Source organism: Pipistrellus kuhlii, unplaced genomic scaffold (assembly GCF_014108245.1).
Source record: "Pipistrellus kuhlii isolate mPipKuh1 unplaced genomic scaffold, mPipKuh1.p scaffold_m20_p_11, whole genome shotgun sequence".
In the NCBI taxonomy this organism is placed as follows: Eukaryota; Metazoa; Chordata; class Mammalia; order Chiroptera; family Vespertilionidae; genus Pipistrellus; species Pipistrellus kuhlii.
Genome location: NW_023425416.1, coordinates 625,354 through 651,331, shown reverse-complemented (window position 1 = coordinate 651,331; position 25,978 = coordinate 625,354). Strand labels below are relative to the sequence as shown.

The following is a 25,978-nucleotide window of genomic DNA, read 5'->3' as shown; positions in this document are numbered from 1 at the left end:
TACTGATGTGGAGCGAGGAACACAAGACCTGTGAGCTGAGGTCCAGCGCCTCTCGCCCCTGGGGGGGTGGCGCACCCCGATGCGCACAGAAAAGACGGCCCGTGGCTCCGGTTCACCTCACTGTGGCACAGTCACCTTCCCTTGCCAGCTCACTTGGGAAGAACTCTGACCGTCCTCCCTGAAAACACACCTCCCAGCAATCACCACCCGACCCCTCCGTCCTCACAGGGCAAAACTTGGCAGCCATGTGCCCACAGTGCTTGTGAGGGACCTGAGAGTAGGAATTTACCTTTGGGCCCAGAAAAAGGCAAATAGTGATATAGCCTTTCCCATTTCCGTTCCCGGGCCTCTCTTCCTGACGGCCCTTCCTCGCAGACTGCAGCTCCTTCTACCCTCACCCCACTCGCCAGGCTGCCCTGGAGCGCTGCTCCGCTCCCTGCCACCAGCAGCGCCGTCATGTGGCAGCGGTGGGCCCGCCTCTGGCTGCAGGGGGCCAGCTCCCGGGGAGCGTAAGCTGCCGAAAGGAGCGTGTCCAGTGGGCAGCTGGGCTTCCAGGCGCCTGGCAGGAACCCTGACCCGAGGGAGGGCGGCCCCAGACGACCCCCATCTGCCCGCTCTTGTTCCTGCTTTCTGGAGTTCCCTTCCAAGTGGAAAATGCCTTGCCACAGTCAGTTCAAGTTCCAGCTGATGGAGGGAGAAGCTGTAAGATGCAAGTGATTGACACCCCGTGCTTAGCTGCGAACAGGCTACAATGTGCAAACCACCAAAACAGAACAGTTTTAGATCAGGGCGGAGGGGGAGGAAGGCACGGCGAGGGTGTGCAGGATGAATATCCTTATTTCCTGACTCTTCCCAAGGCCGCCCTGCCGCACACACAGCCCCTCAGTCCAGTTCACACCCGAAAGCGGGATTCCAGTGCCCGAGCTCAACCCTCAGCTCCGCGCCCACTGGCTGCGGCGAGCTCACCCAGCACGGGCGCCACGTGCTGTGGAGGAATAATGTCCTCACACAGAACGTGTCAGCGAAGTGCCTGGCACACGTGCGTGCGGAGACCCCGCCGGGCACAGGGCCGCACCCGGGACAGACGGCCTCGGACTGTAGCCCACTCAGGACTGAGTCTAAAAACCCAAGCCCCGTTCCCTCAGTGTGAGCTGCGAGATGCAGGCCTAGGGTTGTGGTCTCACCTACCTCCGTGGAGGGAAGGCCATGGCCTACAAGGAGCTACAATCCACGCTCCGTGCCAGCTGCTTGACGGCGATGACCAAGAAGGACTTTGGGGACACGCAGAGGCAGAGGACACCGATTGGAGCCCGGCCCCGCGCAGTTCCTCGGTCTCGAGGCTGCGCACAGATCCTGTCACTGACTTAGGACCTTACCAGCTTGTTTGTTTGTGAAACGCCTCTGAGCCCACAGTTAACATCACGTTTCTGTGACTTGGCTGGCCAGGCCTCAGCATTACACGCGGGAACGCTGCGGGTGGAAGGTCCAGTGAACTGAACCCTCCGGGCCCGGCAAAGCAAGGCTCACACTGCCCGCAGGGAGCACGTCTCTTCATGCGGGGCAGGCTGCTTCCCTGCCAAGGCGCTTCCACAGAGCAAGCTGCAGGAGCCCCGCCTCGCTTGATCAGCGTCAGAAACAGCGATCACCATCATCATCACAGCAGGAAAGTGCAAACCTCATTCGGATTTGATGTGGCAGATCCACTTTACCAGAACTTCCTGGACCAGTGACAGAAGGCAAGGATGTCCCCCCAAAACAGACAGGGGATCAGGTGAGGGCCAGTGTGTGTTCACGACCACAGTGCAACCTCTCCTGCACCAGCCGGACGACCCAGACTTTAAGGTGGAAGGAGGAAGGCTCAGGTGGGAAAGTCTCCGAGGAGGGCGAGAGCAAACACCTGGCAGAGCGGACAGGTACCTCCGCGAGGAGGGCGCTGTGACCGAGGCCACCTGGGGTGCGCATGGGAGCAGGGACAAGGCCTCCGAAGCCGGCAGAGGAGGAAAGCAACCGCTAGGAAGTGTGGTGGCCGGAACCAGTCTTGTCCCCTGAAGCCAGCAGCGCTCCGGGCACCTCACCACCTCCTCTCAGCTTTATTTTTAAGAATATTAAGAACATTTCTTTAGCCAACTCTGGTGTGAAACCAGTGGGCATGGGGATATTTCCCACCTCTGCTGAGGAGCAAGGGAAGATAGAAGGCAGGAGTCGCTGTCCCTCTCCCGTTCCAGCAAGTGCGCCAGGATCTGCTAAGTAAGCCCCTTCCAGGTTCCAGGCTGGGCCAAGGGGGGACAAGGAGCGGATCGCAGGATGATGTCCAGCGGACCCAGTGGTCGCCTGGCTGAGAGGGTTGGTTGATACACTTGTGCTGGGAAGGGCCCTGCCCCCAAGCTATCTGAATACACGTTTGGCCTCCACCCTGAACGTCCCAGAATCCTTCAAGGTACAGCGGATTGCCCGGTGTCCATCCTGGATGGCCAGTGCCTGAGCTGTACCCATCACCCAAGGCTCTGAGAGGCCCTTTTCCAAGGCCGTTAGGCACTGATGTGCTGCCCTGCATGTGCCCCGGAGGACCCACAGGGCACAGAGGATGGAGGCATGTGTTCACTCAGCAGTTCGTGGCATCTCAGGGCAAACTGCTAGGGTTACAGGTGTTTCAAAGGCTTGGAAAGAAATACATCATTGTGAAACACTCCCAAAGTGAGATCCTGAGCTCGAGGGAAACTACCAACACAGGTAATCCTATCCCTTATAATAAAGAGGAAATATGCAAATGGTCATTAAGCAGTGATGGTAAGGACCCATCAGCAGGTGGGCGGGCAGCGAGCTACAGTGCCTTGGAGAGCTGCTGGCACAGGGATCCATGGGCAGGGCCACTAGTCAGATTACATTTACCATGGAAATTTCTACAGCTCATACTTTCTACTCCACTTTCACAACTCTTCAGGAAAGGAATGCTTCCCTGTCCAGTGTTCCACACACACAGCAGCCTGCACCCTCATACACACTGACATGCCCAGGAAAGGGGCGACTTTCCCGTTATCATTCTCTCTGCCTCCGCCCGCCGATGCCGCCTTTACTCAAAAGCCATTCAAACACTGTGCTGGCTTGCATGACGCCATGGGTCACTCAATCGGGTGTGGGGTACCACACGGTCTGAATAAATACTCACCCAAAACCGCATATTAAATGGGAATTTGCAAAGGCGAGCCCTGGAGACAAAGGCGTTTCTATATGGAAATATTAAATAAGGATTTAAGTAAATGGCCCACTGGAAAGGAAAGTTCTAAAGTATCAACATAAACTATATTTAACAGTAACAAAAAATATTTTCCTTTGGGAAAGCTATTTGGGCTGCTAAAGTTACGGCCTATCACGTGACTTAGTACCGTGGGCCTAAATTATTTAGTTTCCTAAAACACAGATGCTAGGCTCCCAAACTGTACTTTGCGAGAGTTAATTTTTAAAATTAATCTTCTCCTAAATATAATACTCAAAGAGGAACCTGTTTTACCAGCGTTGTTATTTTACCTACGATTAGTATTTTTGAAGTGCTTGAGTATCACACGTCCCAAAGAACATATGTTCCCAAGGAAGGAAAAAAATTGGGCTCTAGAACTAATACACAATGAAAAATAAATTTAAAGCAGCCTTATGGTCTGACATAAGAATATAAAAATGATATGAGCAAGAACAGCTTAGTTTACATACTTTTCAGTCACAGCTGCTGCTCCGAAACCACAATGCCTTTAAGTGACATTTCTAGGAAACAGACGCGGCGGCTCCAGCCACGGCTCCCGCCGCACATGGGCCCAGGCGCAGCTCTGTGAGCCTGTCCCCGGGCACAGCCAGAAAGAAAAGAATGATTCCTTTTCAAACCATGTAGTAATAGAGAGAACGGATTACAAATCATTCTACCCACTAAGAATTTTTTTTTCGTTTTCCTTAAATTCAAGAGTCATGAAACAGAGTTTGGGGAGAGAGAAGTGGTGCACTGCTGGTCAGCACAGCCCACAGGGCGGGTGTGGCCTGGGAAAGGCCCCGCCCTCAGGCCTGGCTGGCCCCCCAACACATGGCAATCACACAATTAAATCAGACGATTCAATTAATAAATTACTTTGGTGGACTTTGGAGGCCAAGTCCTATTTAGTTACATAATTTAAAAAATATTTGCACATTGCAATCACCGAAATTGGCTTAGAGGTTTCATAATACATACTTAACACTTGAGTAGGAGAACAAATTTATTTAATAAACGCAGCCCTAAGTGCTAGAAGGCCGTCCACTCTAACTGCAGCCTCACTTAGCACACCCTCAGAAAAGCAAATAAACGTCCCGGTTTACAGGGAGCCTGCGCTGACGCAGGAGGCCGGCCCGCCGCCCGGACACGTGCTGCTGCGATCTGACGGTTTCGATCGGTAACAGAACGGAGCTAATGCAGACAACGGTCCGTTAAAGATAAACTGAAGACACACACGGGGGAAGAAGTCAAGAACTCATAGGAAAACTCCTCAGAGCACACAGGGCAGCAGCTTCCCCTCCCATCCCTCACTTCCCAGGACAATGCGCAGCAGAAGCCAGCGTGGTTCCGGGGCGTGAAGATGTGTGCTCCTAGGAAAGGGGCGCGAGGACTGGCAGAGAAAGGACAGGTACATGAACCCGCAAGGGCAGCAGCACTGACAATGGGTTTCTTAGGGGGGGCGGCAGGGGGCGGGGCAGCAGGGGCACCGTGTCCTGGGCCAAGGCAGGCCTCGGGCTCGGCTGACCGTGACATTTCCATGGAAATCTGCCCAGCACGTTCACTTCCAGTAACCACACGCTTCACACCCAGCACGGTCAGCTGTCCGCGCTGCGTCTGTGGAGCGGACTCTATTATACCAAAGCCCCAGAGCATGTGCTCACGTGGCAAATCGTGGAATCTCAGGGCAAACTTATCTTTAGCGTTGGAAGTACCCAGATGTCCCTTTCCCTTACGGACCCCTCCACCCTGCTCCCACCCCTCCCCAGGCCTTCCCTGCACTGTTGTCTGTGAACATGGTTATGCATATATGCATATAAGTTCTTTGTTTAATCTCCCCCACCCCCTGCATGTTTCCATGTCTCTGGATCTTTTTTGTTCAATTTATTTTGTTCATTAGATTCCACGTATGAGTGAGATCATGTGATACTTATCTTTCTCTGACTGGCTTATTTTGCTTAGCATAACACTCTCCAGGCCCCTCCATGCTGACTCAAAGGGTAAGAGAACCTTCTTTTTTTAAAGGCGGTTGTTTTTTTTTAAATATAATTTTATTATTGATTTTAGAGAGAGGAAGGGGGAGGGAGAGAGAAATAAAAATATCCATGATGAGAGAAAATCATCTATAAGCCACTTCCTGTACACCTCCAACTGGGGATTGAGCCAGCCACCAAGGTATGTGTCATCACCAAGAATCAAACCGTGACCTCATAGGTCAATGCTCAACCACTGAGCCACACAGGCCAGGCGAGACATCCTTCTATGTTACAGCTGCATACTATACCATTGTATAGATGTACCATAGCTTTTTTTATTCATGCATCTACTGATGGGCACTTGGGCTGTTTCCAGATCTTAGCTAGCCTATCTAATAAAAGAGTAATATGCAAATTGACCATCACTCCAACACACAAGATGGTCACCCCCATGTGGTCAAAGATGGCTGCCCCCATGTGGACATAAGACGGCCGTCACAAGATGGCTGGCAGGAGAGGACAGTTGTGGGCAATCAGGCCAGCTGGGGAAGGCAGTTGGGAGGGACCCAGCCTGCAGGGGAAGATAGTGAGGGGCAACCAGGCCAACAGGTGAGGGCAGTTAGGGGCGACCAGGCTGGCAGAGGAGCAGTTAGGTGTCAATCAGGCTGGCAGGGGAGTGGTTAGGGGGTGATCAGGCTGGCAGGCAGAAGCAGTTAGGGGCAATGAGGCAGGCAGGCAGGAGAGTGGTTGGGAGGCAGCAGTCCTGGATTATGAGAGAGATGTCCTGACTTTCCATCCCTCCAGGGGTCCAAGATTCGAGAGGGTGCAGGCTGGGCTGAGGGACACCTCACCCTCACCCCTGTGCATGAACTTTGTGCACCGGGCCTCTAGTTGTAAATAACACTGCAATAAACATAGAGGTGCATACATTCTTTCTAACTGGTATTTCTGGGTCTCTAAGGATATATTCCTAGAAGTAGGATCACTGGGCCAAATGGTCGTACCATTTCTAATTCTTTGAGGAAACTCCATAGTGATTTCCATAGTGGCTGCGTTCCCACCACAGTGTACTAGGGTTCCTTTTTCTCCACATCCTCACCAGCACTTGTTTGTTGACTTGTTGATGGCAGCCATTCTAGCAGGTGTGAGGTGATACCCCATTGCTGTTTTAATTTGCATCTCTAACGATTAGTGATGTTGAGCATTTTTTAGGTGTCTCTTAACATCATTAAAATGTCCATACTACTCAGAGCAATCTATAGATTCAGTGCAATCCCTACCAAAAAGCCAATGGCATATTTCACAGACCTAGAATAAATTCTCCAAAAATTTATATGGAATCAAAAAAGATCCCAAACAGCAACAGCAACATTGAGAAAGAAGAGCAAAGGTGGAGGGATCACAATAGCAGATTTCAAGTCATAGTGCAGAGCCACTGTAACAAAAACAGCAGGTCCTGGCACAAGAACAGAAATACAGATCAATGGAATGGAAAAGAGAACCCAGAAGCTGACCCCAGCCCTCATGCTGTTAACACCTGGCAAAGGGCGCCTCCGACATGCCCGTGCCCATGCGGGAGACCCCACCCCCTGCAACGGGCACAAGAGCAAACAAGGGAATAAGGTGGTCTCTTCACTAAATACTCTTAGGGGATTTGGACAGGTACATGCAAAAAAAAAAGAAAAAAAGAAACTAGACCACCAATTTATATCATACACAGGAATAAACTCAAAATAAGAATAAACTGCAAATAGATAAAAGACGTAAATGTAAGTCATGAAACGATAAAAACCCTAGAAGAAAACGTTAGCAGCAAATATCAGACATCTCAAATAGCAGATATATCGACTAGGGCAAGAGAACAAAGGGGAAAAAAAATAAGCAAGTGGGACCGCATCAAAATAAGTTCTGCCCGGCAAAGGAAACCAGCATCATCATGAAAAGGGAGCCCACCGTGTGGGAGAACATATTTACCAGTGATACATCTGACAAGGGGTTAAATTCCAAAATACATAAGGAACTCATACAACTCAACAAAAGGAGGACAAACAACCCAATTGAAAAGTGGGCAGAGGACCTGAATAGCTACTTCTCCAAAGCGGACAGACGGCCGAGGCGGTATTTGGCCAGGGCTTCTCTTTGGGATTTCTGCCCGCTCAACCCAGCCTGCCTTCCCCACGGGGAAAGCTGCTCACCTCTGAGAAGCCTCGACTTGCTGTTAGAAAGGCATCTAACTTTCTGAAATTGAACTTTTTCAATAAGGTTTCAGCCGAAGCCGGTTTGGCTCAGTGGATAGAGCGTTGGTCTGCAGACTGAAGGGTCCCGGGTTAGATTCCAGTCAGGGGCATATACCTTGGCTGTGGGCACATCCCCAGTAGGGGATGTGCAGGAGGCAGCTGATCGATGTTCCTATCTCATCAATGTTTCTAACTCTGTCCCTCTCTCTTTCTCTCTGTGAAAAATTAATATATTTTTTTTTAAAAAAGATTCTGGAATGATCTTAATCTCTGTTTCTAACAAAATAAACAAATTTGCTTTAGCCCCATGTCCCTTTCATAAACTTCTGGGAAGAGGGGCCTATAGGTCGCGGACCTCCCTTCCCACAGGGCCCCTCCTCCCTGGTCCCCAGCAGGCACTGAGCTCTGCCAGGAGGCACTCAGCGCTCCGCCTCAGCTCCCCGGCCCCTGGCCGTGCTGGGTGGACGCGTCCTCGCTCCAGGGTCCCACTGGGACTCTGGCTTGCCTCCAGCCTCCAACCTGCTCGTGCAGAAGATGAACGACCCTGGTCAATGTAAGCTAAGTTCGCTCAGTTCCTGAACAGCTTCCCTTGCCACATCTTGGTATTTTTGACCCTGCGATGCATCTGAAAATGAATGTGAATGCTCAAATGTTGCATGTCACCCAGATGCAAGCCGCACCCCTGCTTTAAGTGCCCTTAGCTTCCTGCGGCCCAGAAAGCCAAGTTGAAATGTCCAAAGGCACTCGGAGGGCCGCTGCCTGCTCCTCTCTTCCATCCCACCAGCAGCAGAAACAGTGCACACATGCACACTGCAAGAGCAGCCCCGCCACTCTGCCCTCTTCCAGGGAAGTTGCTGTCCCACAAGCTGGGCGCAACCGCCACGCCCTCCGAGAGCCAGGCTCTGAGTCTCCTGAGATCTCCGCTTTCCTGTGCCACCTGCGCCGGTGCTCCTGCTTACGCAGCAATGGTTCCACCACACGTCAAGCTCTCATCAGCAGCTTCTCCTGGGAACCCGGCGTCCATTCTATTAAGGGCACCGAATATATCTACTTCTTGGTTTCTTACTGATTAATTAGATATAACTCGCATACAATGTATTACAGGTGTAACACGAATATACCTTCCTGAATCGGTAAAACTGATTAATTCTGATAAACAAAGTTAATGCCAACAATTCTTTGGTTCCTTCATAAAATCAACTCTTCTCAGTAAATAATCTTATTTCCTCTTCCCACTAAAGGTGCTCAGCAAGGTGAAGTCAAGCAAGTAGTATCTGTACAGTATTTGTTCACAACTCTGAAGATAAAAAAACATTATCACAGCTGATATTTATGTGAATGGCTGAGATTTAATTTGAAGAAAAATATTTTATGCTCCCTTGAAGTAAAATCATCTTATGGTTCGTAATACAGTGCAAAGAAAATAGAATGAACAAGGAAGCTATAAGGATTTAATCAAATAGCCATCTTATAAATAAGAATTGAGATTCCCTCTGCACCAAAAATGCAATTACCCTCCCCCTTCTAACAGCACCTGATGTAAACTGCACGAGAAAGCAGCTTCCAGGTTGTAACATTAGGGCCTCAATGAGCATTCATGCCACCCCCTTTCCTGGCCTGTGGCTGCTACCCTTCACTTCATAGTCTCATCACAAACCCGGCCAGCATGTCCACGTCCACGCCACACAGCCACCTGCATGGTGGGTGGGCAGGCTGCCAGGGCACACCGGAACCGGCCATGGCTGGCAGATTCCACCATGGTGGTAGAACAACACGCCTGGTACCAGCCAACAACAGCCCAGACTCAAGGGATAATGAAACATCAGTGACCGAAGGAAAAGCCATCCTCAGGAAGCATGGAATGACAAGGGCCAGAGTACATTCTCTTGGGGGCTCACCTCCTCAGAAGCCCAGAACTAAAAATATCAGAAGAAATGTGTTGTTTACAATGTAATTAAAGGCAGTTGATGAATCTTCTGGTACATCATTATGACTTGGCCGAGTCATTTAACTTCTCTGAGCCTCGATCATTTCTTGGTCCGATAAGTGGGGTAAGGAGAGCTGAGAGTCACGGCGGCGTGTCTGTCCCGGCAGGACCTGCACTTGGGTGTGGAGAGCGTGTGAACCACGGAAAAGGCTGTCTTGGTTCAGCTTCTACCTTATGCATTCGGTCACGTAGCCACGGTCAGACCCACTGTGTGCCACTGGAACTCAGGAGCTCATCGTCTAGGTCTGTGCTGTCCAAAACAGTCGTCATTAGTGGTATTTTAATTAAACCACTTATGGTTTTTTAATCTAAAGTTAAATGGAAGCTAAAACTCCAGTTCCTTATTGTCAGATGTCTAGTGCTCAAGGTCCCACGTGCTGCCGGGCTCACGTGTGGCTCCATCTCGGACGTGTGGACCCTGTCACCTGGGAAGGTGCTCCCAGCAGCTCTGGTCTGGAAGGAGGACAGGCCAGGGCGGAGTGCTCACACCCCGGCTGTCCCAGGACCGCATTATGGAGCTCAGCTTCTTGAGAAACAGGTACGTTTTGTTTCTCTGCAGCAGAAAGGGGGGCAGGTGGGGCGAACCCCAGGCACAAAGGCATGGGCTCCTCAAGAAACACCTGAGTCCAGGGGTCGGGGGGCACTCTTCCTGCGCAGGTGATAGCTGCCAGGGCCTCAGGGGGCAGTGAGGCGGAGCCTGGAGGGGTGTGGGATCCAGGAAAGGCCTCCAGGCACAGGAGAGTGTGGATTTCCTGCAGGACCAGCCATGGCAAGCGAGAGAAGCCATGCTGGTGGTTGTCCACACGGGAGCTGCACGGACTGGGAGCCTGGAAGTGCAGAGCCAGCGGCTGTCTCCCTGAGCGGGCCACTGCCCCCGGAGCTGCTCACTGCACTGCCCAGGCCGCTGCCCCCGGAGCTGCTCACTGCACTGCCCAGGCCACTGCCCCCGGAGCTGCTCACTGCACTGCCCAGGCCACTGCCCCCGGAGCTGCTCACTGCACTGCCCAGGCCACTGCCCCCGGAGCTGCTCACGGCACTGCCCAGGCCACTGCCCCCGGTGCTCCCCACTGTGCTGGCCCCAACACTGCCCCATGCCCTGCCCCATGCCCGACCTCAGCCCTGCTTCCAAGGTGACGTGCAGCAGGGCTGAAGCCAGCAAGACAGCCAGAGCTGGGTCCTGGTGAAGTGCCTGGGGCCTGGCCCCACCCAGGGCCCAGCAGGGAGAGGAATAGAAGTTTCCAAGACACCAGTAACATGACCTAGAAATGAATCTGAGCATCAGGGAAGGAAAAACAGACCCCAGCCTGACAAGTCTGTCCTAGGGCCAGTCAGCCAGGGCCTTTCAGAGGTGCCTGGAAGGCAGGGCCAGGAGGGGCGGGGCTCCAGGGCTGCGGGAAAGCCAGGGGTGAGCAGAGCTAGTGCCAGCAGAACTCCCACAGAGGAAAGGCCCCACCCTGTCAGAACAGCCACAGGACAGTGCTCTCCAAGGGCTCCCTCCGGGCTCGCCCACAGGCACACCAGTGCACCTCCGTAGGCTCGCCAGCAGCCCTGAGTGCCTGTTCTCATGGAGAAAATTGTCCGACAGGGCGCCCATGTCTCAGTCACAGGGGAGAGGACTAGAGTGAGAGGCTGCCGGACAGTCAGAAGAGCAGAACTGCTGCATAAGTTTATAATAATTCATAATACGGACACAGGGTTAGATTACATTTGTATTCCTAAGGTTGTATATATACACTTCATAACTTATACAGATTTCCAAAATCATATATTGTCTTAGTCTCAAAAAGACACATTCAACGTTTTGTTTAGTCTCTGATGCCACTGTCTTGGTTTTCCTTTCCTACGTAAGGCCAAGAGCAGCCCTCCCGGGCCTGCCTGGACAGGACAGAGGGTGCAGGGGGAGCTCAGCACCTAGAGGAGGGCATCACCAGACCCTTCTGAAGGCTGCAGCCACTGGGGAATGTGACCCCAATATAGCTACAAATTTTCACAAAATAATTTCAGAAATTGTATTAGGTATAATCTCATATTTAAATGCTGGCACCCAATACACATTATTTTAAAACTAGAAGCCCAATGCATGAAAATTCACGTACTGGAGGGGGGTCCCTCAGCCTGGCCTGCCCCCTCTCACAGTCCTGGAGCCCTCAGGGGAGGGAGGCAACCCGAAGATCAGGGTAAGGCAACCCCATCACACCTCTGCTGCTGCCACTGCCGGCAGCACAAGCCTCAGCCAGCCCTAGCTATCTGAGCCTTGGGCGGCTGGGCAGCCACCATCAGTGGCTTGCCTGAATTTTAGGCTGGCCCTGGGTGGCTGGGGGCTGAGGGGACTGAGGGACTCCAGAGGCAGGTGCACAGAGCGGCCTGACCTGCCTGGGAGTGGGCCTGGCCATGCCATGTGCCTACCACCCCAGCAGGGCTGAGGGAACTGGGCATCGGCATCTTATGGCTGTGGGTGCCACCATCTTTGAGGGTGGGAGGGTCAATTAACATATTCCCTCTTCATTGGATAGGATGTTGTGCAGACCAAATATAATAGTCCTGAGGCTGCTGTCCTATGGCTTCGAACCCTGAACACCAGAAAACAAGGAAGAAGCCCTCTTAGTTCCTAGGACAGTTCTGACCTCTGGTTTCACTCTAAGTTTGACCAGCAACACTTGTGTAGGACTTAAAGCAAACTTTATACCAAGTGCAGATAAAGACATTTCCTACAAAATGCATCATTTTTTATGAAACATTTGTGTGGAGTTGGAATGGAGAAAGGACACCCGGTAAATGAGGTCTTTGCGTGTCAGATACCAGGTGGGTTTTAAGACTTTAAGACAAAATATGGTGTGTTACATTCAGTGTATGCAAAACAGAGAATACTCTTCGGGGAGGCAGTGTCACTTCTTTTTTTTGAGTTCAAATAGGGAAAATAACCCTCTTTTCGTTCCACTGTCTTATATGGCGCACTAAGCAGTCTGGTCATATTAGAAGGAGGCCAGTGTGCATGGAATATGCCCTCTCCTCTTCTTCGGAACAGTGAGATGGGACCCTCTCCTTTAGGTCACCCTCACCCGTGTCCTGTGCCAAAGAGCCTGCCAATTGAAGGAGTTGGTATTCACAAGGGTTGTTCTGTACATACCCAATGGTTGAAAATCCATGTGAAAATCATAAAAAGAAACATGGATGAAAAACAACAATCTAATGATATTTATAATGAATCTCTCAATGATGAAAAAAAATGCATGGTAGCAACCTGAGTTTCATATTTATCCTATATAATAAAAGGCTAATATGCAAATCAATCAAACAGCAGAATGACCAGTTGCTATGACATGCACTGACCACCAGGGCGAAAATGCTCAATGCAGGAGCTGCCCCCTAGTGGTCAGTGTGCTCCCACAGGGGGAGCACTGCTCTGCCAAAAGCCAGGCTCACGACTGGTGAGCGCAGCTGCAGTGGCAGCAGCCTCTCTCACCTCTGTGGCAGCGCTAAGGTATCCAACTAATGGCTGTCTAGGAAGCAGGCCAAGCCATCAGTTGGACATCCCCCAAGGGTTTCCAGACTGTGAGAGGGTGCAGGCCAGGCTGAGTGCCTCCCTCCCCCAAGTGCACAAATTCCATGCACCAGGCCCCTAGTGTTTAATAATGACTGTGGTGGCAGAGCGGATAGTGTCTGGTGCCCCACACAAGACCCAGGGCAGTTCCTCAGGAGGGAGAAAGCGTTTGTGAAAAATGTAATGGGAGGAAGTAAGGGAGAGTTTGTGGTCAGGTATTGGGCACACAATCCCACTTTGTCTAGTGAAATGCAATGATAGCTAGAAAGGCTTTCTGGTCATGCTCACTAGTTGCATGTCTTAGATGGGTAAATATTTGGTTACGTTTTAAGTAAATCCCTAAACCCACTAGGAGTTGAGAGGAAGGAAGAAAACAAAGGCTGTGGGAGTTTCGAAGGATGGGTTGTGCTAGGTTGTTGAATATAGGAGAGCCCGGAAGAGTTCTAAACCAGGAGGAACCTACAGAAGGAGGTGGGAGAAGGTGATAAACCAAACCAATAAGAGCAGAGGAGGGAGAAAAGGGATCATTAGAAAACAACACTTTATGTATATAAGGTACAGCTCTACACTGTTGTTATTTTCATTTAACAGATGAGGAAAGTAAAACCTAGCAAGGTAAGTAGGTCCAAGTGATACACATAACAAATGGCATATCGTAGACTTGAACCCACTATCTATACTAGAAGCCAATGTCTCAACCACTATGCTACACTGTCTCCCAAAGTTGGAGACAAGAGAGCCTTGTTGAAGAAAAGAGGTAAAAACCAAACCAGAGGTGAGAAAACAAAGATGGCTTCAGAAATGCTGTGAAGGGATGGCTTTGAAAAAACAGTGTAGGAGCAGTTGAAAGGGAAGAAGGAAGCCATGCTGTGACTCAGAGAGAGGGGGGGGGGGATGACTCTTGGGATGAACCAGATTTCCTAGCTGCCACAGATTTCCTAGCTGAACCATCCTATATAATAAAATGTAATATGCAAATTGACCCCTAAGGTGTATCAACTGGAACAACTGGGTGCTATGACACATACTGACCACCCGGGGGCAGACGCTCAATGCAGGAGCTGCCCTTGGGTGGTCAGTGGGCTCCCACAGGGGGAGCTCCACTCAGCCTATCCTGTCTCTATAGCAGCGCTAAGGATGTCTGACTAATGGCTTACGCTCACTCCCCATCCCCCAAGGGCTCCAGGACTGCTAGAGGGATGTCTGACTGCCAGTTTAGGCCCAATCACTTGGGGAGCGGGCCTACGCCAGCAGGTGGACATCCCTGAGCGGTCCCAGAATGCAAGAGGGTGCAGGCGGGCTGAGGGACTTCCCGCGAGTGCATGAATTTTCATGTACCAGGCCTCTAGTGTTTAAATATATACCCACTGACTATAAAATCTGACCACCAATCAATTTCTCAAAGTTATAAGAGAGCAAATGACTTCCTATAAAAAGTAGTTCAATTCTATGAGACATGAGAGTGTATGGATGAGTGTGTTTACTGGTAAAACATTATACTGGCATCTCAAAGTACTTCTAACCTAGCTTTTACTCTTTTGTTAATTATAATTAGCTCTTTCAAATCAGCTACACATATATGCTTATATTTTTATGACCAAGATGCAAAATTTTTTCTGAATAAGAAATGTCCTCCCAGAACCTCCCCATCCTTCTTGATAGAAGGTCTTTCAAGCACTTCAGATATTGTTATTTAAAACTGCATCAGGAAGTCCACTCACCAGCATTAGGAATTTTTACAATTATTTTTCATTGGTGAAATAAGTAGATTCAAGAAAAATGACAACTGAAAAGATTGTGTGTCAATATGTAAGAACCGCAGGCCTTGAGGGCTACTGGAGGCCAAGAGCTCCCTGGTACTAGCAGATAACCCTGTCACATTCCAACTAGAAAGTTGGTCAAGTCTGCCATAAAATAGTGTTATTTGCTCCTCAAAGTAAACCTTCCACATGAGATACCGCTGGAGTATGTGAGTGCAGCGAAGAGGGGCTTCAGGCCTCAAACAAACAAGCTGTAGGCTTCTCTGGGCTTGCTTCCCAAATACCTCTCTGTCCATTTGGCAGAGTTCTGGATAAAACTGGTATCCAATACCAGTTGCAGTGGGGCGGGGAGGATGTGAAAGGAAGAAATGTCTACCTCTATCCACTGCTAATTAGCTTCCATTTTGCCCAGGAGACTGATAGTTTGGAATGGCCAACGTGGCTCATTTCAATTCTCAGTAACCTTACCTGTGGCCAACCTGCACATCAGCCTGGTGCTGACTGAATAGCTAGCATGTGACCTCAGCAACCCGCTGGGTGGTGATGGTTGAAATAGTTGGAATAAATGATCCAACCAGACACTGATATCTCCTTACATTAAGTCTAGCCCTATTACATGTCACAACAAATGACCATAAACACATAACTATCAATAATTTCTTTAAATATAAATGGATTAAACTTGCCTACCAAAAGACAGAGTGGCTGAACAGGAAGAAAAATAAAACCCAGCTATATGCTGCCTACAAGAAACTCAATTTAGATGTAAGAACACACAGCCACTGAAAGCGAAGGATGGAAAAAGATATCTCATGCAAATGGAAATCAAAAGAAAGCCAGAGTAGCTATATTTATATCAGACAAAATAAGCTTTAACACAAAGATTGTAGTAAAGGACAAAGAAAAGTGTTAAATATACTAAAAAGTGTCAATCACAGAAGAAGATACAATGTTTATGCACCAAACATAGGAGCATCTGAGTATATAAAGCAAGTATTAACAGTCCTAATGGGAGAAATAGACAGCATCACAAAAATACTAGAGGGCTTTAATACCCAACTTACAGCAGGGATAGGTCATCAGACAGAAAATCAATAAGGAAGCATCGGCCTAAAATGACACGTTAGCACATGTGTCAAACACAAGGCCCGCGGGCCAAATCCGTCCCGCCAGGCCTTGCAATGTGGCCCGCACCGCGCTGTCATCACTGCACTCCGCTGCGTTTCCATCACAATGACAGTTTATGACTGTTCAGTAAACCATTCGGCCCGCAATTTAGGCTGGATTTTAGATTTTGGCCCCTTCTCTGATTGAGTTCGACACCCCTACGTTAGAGGATTCCATCCAACAGCAAAAGGACACATTCTTCTCAAATGCACAGGGGACATTTTCCAAAAGAGATAATAATCTAGGCCACAGAACAAGTCTAAAGAACTTTACAAGCATTGAAATCGCGTTCGGCACAGTTTTAGACCACTACGGTAAAAACCAGAAGATTGCTGCATAAGGAGAACTGGGCGCACCTGCTATGGAAGGAAAACAGGGCCCAGAAACCATGCTTGAAGCAGTGGGCGCCCTAACATGCTGCCCCTGGTGCCAGCCATGGCTTTGACACTACTTTATCCTTTTTTCACCAGAGGGTCAGCTCTACCATGTGGAATTCGTATGCCTTTAAGGCTACTAACCAGGATGCCTTTATGTGAGTACCAGATTGTCAGAGGAAAGACTGTGCAGTCCTGTCACAGAAGAAGGGAGCCAACAAGTCCCTGGATTCCAGCACAGTGACTCACTCACTCATAACTCACCTATCCGGCCGCCGAAAACATTAGCTGTGATGACAGCAAAGAGAGCTGATGGCAGATCCCAGGTGCAGAGGGCGCGCTGTGAGCAGCTCACTGGAAACACAAGTGTGGCTGTGAGACTCCTGTGGACAGGCTGCGTAAAAGAACTTATTTCCCAGGTCTGCACCCAGAGAGCGGAGAGGAGGCCTCTTGGAGGCTGCCTGATGTTACTGGGGACAGATGCGGAATAAGGCCTCAGGTGCACAGGTGTGACTCTGCAGGTTTAAAGCCACTGCAGCAGGAGTTAAACAAACTGAGTCAATCAACTTTCTTGAGGGAGGGAAAAAGTGAAGAAGAAATTGGATTGGACATTTGAATAGACAGATTGCAATTACATGTCTATCTACTGCTCTATTAATTGATTTCTATTAATTAATTGGCCTGCTGGGGGAGGTTGGCTATGGAAGCGCGCTGACCGCCAGGGGGTAGCTCCTCTGTTAAGTGTCTGCCCCCTGGTGGTCAGTGTGCATCATAGCGACCAGTCGTTCTGGTCCTTCCAGTTACTTGGGCTCCAGTTACTGGTTGCTTTCAGAGGGTAATATATAACCAATTCATTAGTTTTAAAATGTGTAGACAGTTGGAAAGAACCAGGCATTTGTCCTCTATTTCTTTTCCTTTGGTAATCCTCACCTAGGGATATTTTTCTGTTGATCTGATATTCACCGAGAGTGGAAGGGAGGGGGAGAGACACACAGCGAGAAACATCAATGTGAGAGAGACACATTGGTTGCCTCCTGCACAGACCTCAACCAGGGCCGGGGACTGAGCCTGCAACCGAGGTACATGGCCTTAACCTGAATCAAGCCAGGTACCCTTCGTCCTCGGGCTGACCCGATAGCCACTGAGCCAAACTTTTTCTTTTTTTTAAATAAATTTTTATGGATTTCAGACTGGAAGGGGGGGAGAGAAAAAAACAACAACAATGATGAGTGAGAACCATTGATCGTTTGCCTCACTGAGGATCAAGCCTACAACCCAGGCATGTGCCCTGAGCAGGAATCAAACTGTGACCTCCGGGTTTATAGGTTGACAATCACTGAGCCATGTCAGCCTGGCTATCCTTTATTTCTACATGAAGAGTTTCACCGAATAACCAAAGAATAGATGAAAATTACAAAAGCATTCCAGCTAATACAACAGAATTAGAATATCATCGTTTTGCAATTGATCAATCGAGGCAGTGAGCATTAATGACTGTTAACACTACAAAAAGAAGAATAAGAGAGTATGTCCCTCCTGAATGGAAGAACACACCATCACTTAGAGTCTTGCCAAGGGATCGGATGTGTGCCTCTGAGCCCAGCGCCGAGGTGCAGAAAAAGGAGAGGACCAGAGAGGCAGGCGACCGACTCTCGGAAGTTACCGCTCAAGTGGCCGGTTCTCCAGAAGGGCAGTGCGAAGAGAAGAGAGGAAGAGAGGAAACTTGTACATTAAGAAACTTAGAAGTCATGTCAACTTTTACAAAACGGGGCAGTACTAAATTATGGTGTCTATGGATACACATGTACATGATAAAATAATCAAGTGAAATGACTGCTATAAAAGCCCTGGTTACCTCTGGAAGGCGCTGGAAGTGGAATACAGCACCTGAGAGGCTTCCAGGGGGCTGGAAAAGTTTGGTTTCTTGACTCGAATGGTTGTTATGAGTGCTTATCCCCCAAATACATTACACAACTGCATTTATTAGAATTTATTTCAAATACACGAATATTGGCTATTTCTTGAAGCAATGACAAAGGAATACACTTTCCAGATGGGAAATGGGAAATGTAAAACCTTTTCCCAGCATTAAGTAGCACGAGTCCAACAAGTCCATGGATCTGATTTAAAAGTGCTGTTCTGTGATACAAGAAACTTTCCTCTCAAGGGCACGCAGCAGTGCTAGAAAAGCTTAATAAACTCTTCCTGTCTATAGATGGTTAACTGGTCATTTTAGTCACTGTGAACATTTGTTAGACATCAAGAGAAGGCAAGGCTATGGCAACATAAAGTAGCAGAGTCCCTGCCAAATGGAAACTCCGAATAAGGCACTAAGGCACAGGACGTTACACATAGAACAGAGGATCTAAAAATAAATAATCTAAAGGTAAGAATAGAAAAATCTCAAAGAACAAATATACAAAAAGGCAGGGGTGTCCACTAATCCTCTTCCCTTATTGGCAGGTCCAGAATAATAGCCATAGAATAGGACAATTATTAAGGAGGCATTTTGAATAAAGCAGAAAAAAGGGAGGGAGGAAAGAATCATTGTAGCTACAAAATTCCCTTCCAACAAGGTCTTTAATCACACAAGGACAATATCAATATTCTGTGAAATAATGTGATCAATGCTAAAGCATGAGGAGGAAAAACAAGACGATGGAACCCGTGCTCCAGCGCCAACAAGTGGCACTCAGGGCACCAAAGCTAAAGGGCGTGGCGGTCTGAGCCCATCTGGTCATCAGGCCACACGCCACATCTAAGAACAGCTCACTTAATGCCCGAAGAAAGGCGCCTCCAGGACCATGATGCTAGGATGGGGTGAGGGCAAACAAAAGAATAAAAACAGAATCAACAAGGCCTCATTTCCCCTACACTGCTGTCGGAGCTCTTTAATCTCAGAGCGGCCCTCAGACATTCTGTGTCTGGGTCTGATCCAAACATTCCGTACAGCTCTTCCAATCTTATTCTGTCCAGAAAGATTTGGCAACTGAAATCCATTATGATGTCAAAAGGTAGCTGACAACATAAGATGTATCCCACTGAGTTGATGCCACACATGGTTAAATGCACAACAACAGCAGTTATCATAAAACTGTAAGAACTGCAAATTAACCAATGATTTCTAGTTCATTGACACAAATAATGGTAAAGACGTGGCTAACTTCCTTCCAAGCATCTTTACCGCTGTTTAATTTGTCAAAATCTATCAAGAGCATTTCAACCACAAGCCTGCCTCTAAGGTACGTTATCATCCCCACACGTAGATCGGCCTGGGAGGCAACCCAAGTAAGACTGCCATTCCCACGGCTCCATGAGGATTCTTCTCTCAGCTTTATTCCTCCATGTGTCAGCATCTCACTCTTGCATAACACCATTCTTACTCTCAATTCCTTAAGATCATTTAAAAGCTGGCTCTAATTCTGTCTGCTTTCAAATTAGTTCTTCATTATAGCGTTAAGGTTCCAACTGGGCTCAAATTAGCAAGGTTTTCTGTTTACTTCGTATTTGTGAACCGAGAATGCTGGCAGCAGTACGGGACTATAGTGGTTAGCTGACGGCCATAGGTAGCTCAGCAGGTAGGGAAGCCACAAGTTAGAAAGAAATAACAAAGACAATGATTCCTTCCTCAGAGAAACTTAAGTCACAGAGCCTCTTGGCTTCCTCCACCAACAATCAACCCTATGACATATGTTCCCAGATGACAGACAAGGAAAATGTCTCTAACATGTACAATCTCCTCTGAAAAACCACGTTTCACTCAGAGTGAATTTAAAGCATGGCTAAACGATTTCAATGCTCATTGATAAATACCGAAATGTGGTTAAGGATAACAAAATGGCTAAAGAAATAAAGAAATCAAAGACAAATGCCTTTTAAAAATGTATTCAGTGAGGAATTCTTTTTTTACATACGTGTGTGTTTGCCCCACCCCCTGCTTTCTCATTGACATATGTCTAGAACAAATTTAACATACTGCTGCAAAGGAAAAAAAAAATCAATGTTTGGCCATAATACTGCCAGCAAAAACAATCAGCAAGCAGCTCCATTGTCCACGGGGGAGCTGTGTGTGCACCAGAGCCGAGGCAGGGAATTCCAACTCCGGACTCTCCCTAATACACGAGCGAAGGAAGACACTTGATGGACACTAAGTAAATCTAGCATATACTACTTGTGCCCAAATTGGTTTATTTCACGTCTCTGTGTTTGGGCAGAAAAGCAATTTCTGTATGACAGATGCACCTGGAGTTTGCCATGTGGCCCATACAGAGAAGGGGCAGTAGAGCCATAGATTTAGGAACAACAAGAAAATTCCATTTTATTCTAATTTGCTTTAAAAAAAAAAAAAAAAAAAAAAAAAAAGGTATATTTTCCCCATGGAACATGTTTGCTTTGGGTTAGTCCGTGTCCATGGAGCCAGTGAAGCATAGAGGTGAAACATGACTTACAGCGGTTAAGTCAGAGCCCCGGCACCCGCTACTGAAGGCCATGTCCATTTGCCCTCAGTTGGACTCTACTGGCTGCACAACAATAAAATACATGAGCCACCACCCTTCACTCTTCTGTGCCTGCAAATATGGCCTAAACACCTCTATCAGTGCCATTATAAAACTAAGCTTTTCCATTAGTAATTTTAAAATCTTAAAACTGAATGAAGTACTGGAAGCAGATACATAACAAAGAGTGCTCTTTTTGGTCTCAAGAAAGTCTTTACCTACAAAATAGGGTCTCTGATGAGAGAAACAGACAATTCAACAATAGCTGGAGACTTCAATACACCACTAACAATACTGCCTAGAACTAGGCAGAAGATCAATAAGAAAATAGAAGACACAAGCAATATCAAGGACAGATAGACATCTAGCAGACACCTACAGGCACCTATAGAATTCTACCAGACACCCATAGATACTATATACACATACAGATACTTATCAGACACCTACATACACCTACAGATATCTACAAACACCTATAGACACCTACATATACCTACAGATACCTACCAGACACATATAGACACCTACAGATATCTACCAGACACCTATGTACACCTACAAACATTTATAAGACACCTACAGATATCTACAGATACCTATAGATATCTACTATACATCTAGCAAATACCTACAGACACCCATTGGCATCTACAGACACCCACAGATACCTACAGGCACCTACAGACACCTACAGATATCTACTATACATCTAGCAGATACCTACAGGCACCTACAGATACATACAGACACCTACAGGCACTTATAGGGACCTACAGATATCTACTATACATCTAACAGATACCTACAGATACCTACAGATATCTACTATACATCTAGCAGATACCTACAGGCACCTACAGATACATACAGACACCTACAGGCACTTATAGGGACCTACAGATATCTACTATACATCTAGCAGATACCTACAGATACCTATAGATATCTACTATACATCTAGCAGATACCTACAGGCACCTACAGACACCCATAGACACTTACAAGCACCTACAGATATCTACCAGACATCTAGACACCCACACACACCTACAGACACGTACAGGCATCTATAGACATCTAGCAGACACCCACAGACCCTCAGCAGAAACCTATAGAAAAGTCCACCCAACAATAACATGATATACTCTTCTCAAGCACACATGGACACTCTTAATATAGACTATCAGCTAGGCCATAAAAAACCCTCAATAAATTAAAAATTACTGAAGTAATACAAAATATAGGCTCTAATTAAAATGGATTGGAATTAAAAATAACACAAAGAATTTGAGAAATTAACAAACATGGAAATTAAACCACACATTCCTAAATAATAGACAGGACAAAAAGATACGATAAAACAAAAATACTTTGAGATGAATGAAAACAACGACATAGCTTATGAGAGTCTAGGTAAAGCAGTGTTGAGGAGAAAACTTGTAGCTATAAACATCTTTATTAAAACAGAAAAAGATTTCAAATAATTTGAGTTAATCAATCACTTAACAGATCTACCAATATATTCCCTGGAGCTTGATTATCCAGTCATAAGACCAAGCAAATGTAGAGTAAAAATTTTTACTCAGTAAAGATACAGATTTGAAGTTTTGTTACACAGAATGTGACAAAATTATTTATGCATGGAAGTTTTTGTAGAACATAATTCTCTACTTAATAATTTCCCAAAAAAAGGAACTGAGATCACATAAATTAGCAGAAGATATGGCCTTAAAAGATAGTTTTTTGAATTTGAGTCTAGTTGTTTATCTGCTACACAAATAATGTGACTTATATTTACACAAGAGGCCTGTTAGTGCACTCAGGGGGTCCTTCAGCTTGGCCTGTGCCCTCTTGCAGTCCAGGACTCCTTGGGGGATGTCCACCTGCCAGCTTAGGCCCACTCCCCAGGGGATCAGACCTAAGCTGGCAGTCAGACAACCCTCTGGCAGCCCAGGAGACCTTAGGGGATGTCTGACTGTGGCTTAGACTCGCTCCCCTCGCCTGCTTCTGTGGAAAGCACGGTGCCAGAACCAGGACCAGGCCTGCATCACCGCCTCCCCCGCCACCTCTGCGGAAGGGGGACACTGACACCACCATAGCTGGCCTGGCGGCACAGGCTCACTGGCCTCGCCCACTGGTCATTCTAGGAGGTCATACCAAAAGGTCGTTCAACCATCTGGTTTAATTAGCATATTAGTTCTTTATTATATAGGATGCTGTAAGCCAGTAAATGTTTGTCTTCCCATTGCCAGTCTGCTTTTCAGATGCACAGTGCATCTCCATGCATTCATCAGGCATTACAAATTCATTATGAAAACCATAATAATCTCAGACCATCTCTCTTTTCAAGAAAACATTTACTGAGAGACTCCCAGGAGACCTACCGGGGGAGGGGGGGTGTCTCTCTGCCTCCCTGAGGTCAGGGCAGGGACATTTGAGGGGGGGACATGAGGACACGGTAGGAAGAGCATTGAGAAGCCAGGAGAAATGTTAGTCCCTAAGTACACTGAGCCATAGCCAATCGTGAGGCAGTGGGACAGAGTCCATCCCCATGCTGGGCAAGGGGTCTAAGAAGGCAGACATGTGGATTAACTGGATTTCAGCAGCAAATAGATCTTGATACATGTATAAGATCTGCCATTTAAAAGATTAATTTTGAATTAATTGTAGACCTATAGGAAGTAGCAAAAATAATATAGAGTCCCATACTCCCTTCCCAGCCCCCCCCCACCCCCCCGTTCCCAACCCCCTTGGCATCCCACAGCGCAGCACCTTCACGACAGGAGACTGGCCCTGGCATCCGTGCTCACGGGGCTCCAGTTCTGGCTCGTTTCAGCTCCGTGCTCCACAGCCCCAGGTGAGCTAACAGAGCCGGCCTCTCTGAACCTCCATTTGCTGGTCTGGAGCACAACATCCCAGTACTGGTCAGGGGTCAGTGAGAGAGTGCTAGTGTGCTGCTCCCGCTAGGAGCCGACTCAGTGAGACCTGGTAACTTGCAGCACTAAATTACTGAACAAGGCTTTTGGGGTTGCTAGTTCTGCTCTGATTCTTGTGGGGGCCCTTCCTACTGCCTACTACTGTAGAGATGTCATCTGCCACTACTTACAGTCTGGCGAACCCAAAAGACAGAACCACGCAAGAAGCCAGGGCACGCAGCCTGCCCTAAGAACTGAAAGGAAGTCGAACTCATTTCCTTTCCGGTGTGCACAGGCCCTGATTTCCAACCCCATTTTCCAGCAGAGAAACGACTCAGGCGCTGCTGACAATCCTTTTACGGGCTTCGGGCGGGGGAGAGCAGTGAACCATCATCTAAGAATAATCTTATGCTTTACATAGCTTTGCTTCCCCTTTTTGGGGAGTGAGGGGTAGGCTTCGGGGGGTTTTCCTTCATGTAAGTTTTTAAATCTTAATTACATTTTTTGAATCAAACAGAATGAAGGCAAGCCTGACTCCACGGCACAGTTGTGGCAACACTGAGGGGAAGAGGGCTTCGCAGCTGAGCTCTTCCACAGGCTAAAGAGCCCTTTGCGCACAGTCCGCGCCAGACCCCTCCGCGCCCCCCCCCCCCCCGGTTCCCATTCTCTCCCATCAGATGCTCATGAGCCTGGCCTTGAGGCCTTGATTCCTCCCCTTGGGTGTGACAGACACATGCCAGTACCCAGAATGCTCCTGGGCTCTGCCTCCTTCCCAGCAGCATTTAGGCACAAGTACCTGGAATGGGCAAAGAAGACCTTTGCTGATTTTCCCCAGCTTTGTAATGTTCAACCTTGAGAATGAATGAATCAGAAACTTTAAGGCTATTTTTTGGTTCTGTATTTTTTTATCCTAATTTTTTCGTTTTGCAAATTGGCTACATTTTCGAAGCCTGCCATCCACAAACATTCTGAAACACTAAAATGTCGAATGGTATGCATTATTTGGAATCATTTAAAAGGACAAATAATATGTCCACTAATCAGCCAAGTAGCCAGCGTAGACATCTTTGGTTCATTTTACCTCTCAGATTTCTCTTCCATTCTTCTCAAGTCAGACCAATTAAGAAACAGATTTGGATAGTTTCAGCTTTGGTTTCAAACCGACGGATCCCCCCAGGTATCCCTCAGCGCTAACCAGACCACAAGGAAGTAACTGAACAAACGCAGAACCCAAGGCTCCAACCACCACATATTGTCAGTGAAGTAGCCTATACATTTTGGTTTCCCGATCTCAAGATTTATTTTTAATAGGATCAAAGAAAAGACTTGGAGTTGTAAAAAAAAAAAACACACACAAAAAAACCTGACTTTTTATTTTATAAAATACACCAAAATGATCAAACCCTGATTTTCCACCTGAATTAAAAAGATGGCTTTAGTTTTGTGAGCCATGGCCTCCTGCCCACTTCTAGCTCTCCTTTTCCCACTTGAACATGTTTCCCTTAATATTACTTCTTTTTTCCTCTCCTGTGCTATGCAAGGCCCCTGCTTACTTTGGCAATGGACGCCCCATAAGAAGAGCCACCAGCTCTCCATTCCAAAGGGAGCAGCTTCCCAAGAGCAGGAGCAGCAGAGCTCTGATCCAGCTTTCCTTTCTGCTGCCGAGGAGCAAACAGCACCTCCCTGAGGACTCAGTGGAGATGGGGGAGGGGGGGTGCTCCTGAAACACCTACTGGAACCACAAATGGCAGGTGTGGGTGGGACCATCTAAAGGTTCACCGCCATTCAGTGCTTGTAAAAGCAAGACTTAGCAAAAAAAGAATATATATATATATATATATATATATATATATATATATATATATATATGAGAGGGTAAAGCAGGCCCAATACACAATAAGAAAAAGTGTCTTCCAAACACAACATACGAGTAAGAAGGTGCCTTTTATTTCAGAGGAAGCCCAGCAAAAACCAAACTCACAGATTGAGAAGGTGAAGCTTTCTATGATTAAAATCTTCCCTAAAATGGTCATCAGGCCTCCATGAAAGCCTTAGAGATTTAAGGAGGGGCTGACATGCTTATGCAAGAAAAACAAAAAGAGGCTTGCACAGACGATATTGGTTTCAACGAGGAAGGGCGGCCGCCAAAAGCGGTGTAAGAATGCGCACTCACCTCATAGATCACCGGAGCAGAGCGCTCCCGCAGATGTTGGCCGCGGGGCTCTGAGCCTCACGCTGGAGAGGCTGTGTGCCGGAGCCATGATATATAAAGTAAGACCCAAGCGCCAAA

At 47.7% G+C, this 25,978-nt stretch overlaps 1 protein-coding gene and 1 pseudogene across 13 annotated transcripts in view; one reads left to right on the top strand and one right to left on the bottom strand.

Moving 5' to 3' along the window:
- The window catches only part of FOXP1 (forkhead box P1), a 525,702-nt gene that overhangs the window by 293,754 nt on the left and 205,970 nt on the right, over positions 1–25,978 (bottom strand). The gene's annotated exons all lie outside the window — the stretch shown is intronic.
- Positions 16,314–16,946, top strand: LOC118715719 (annotated as a pseudogene).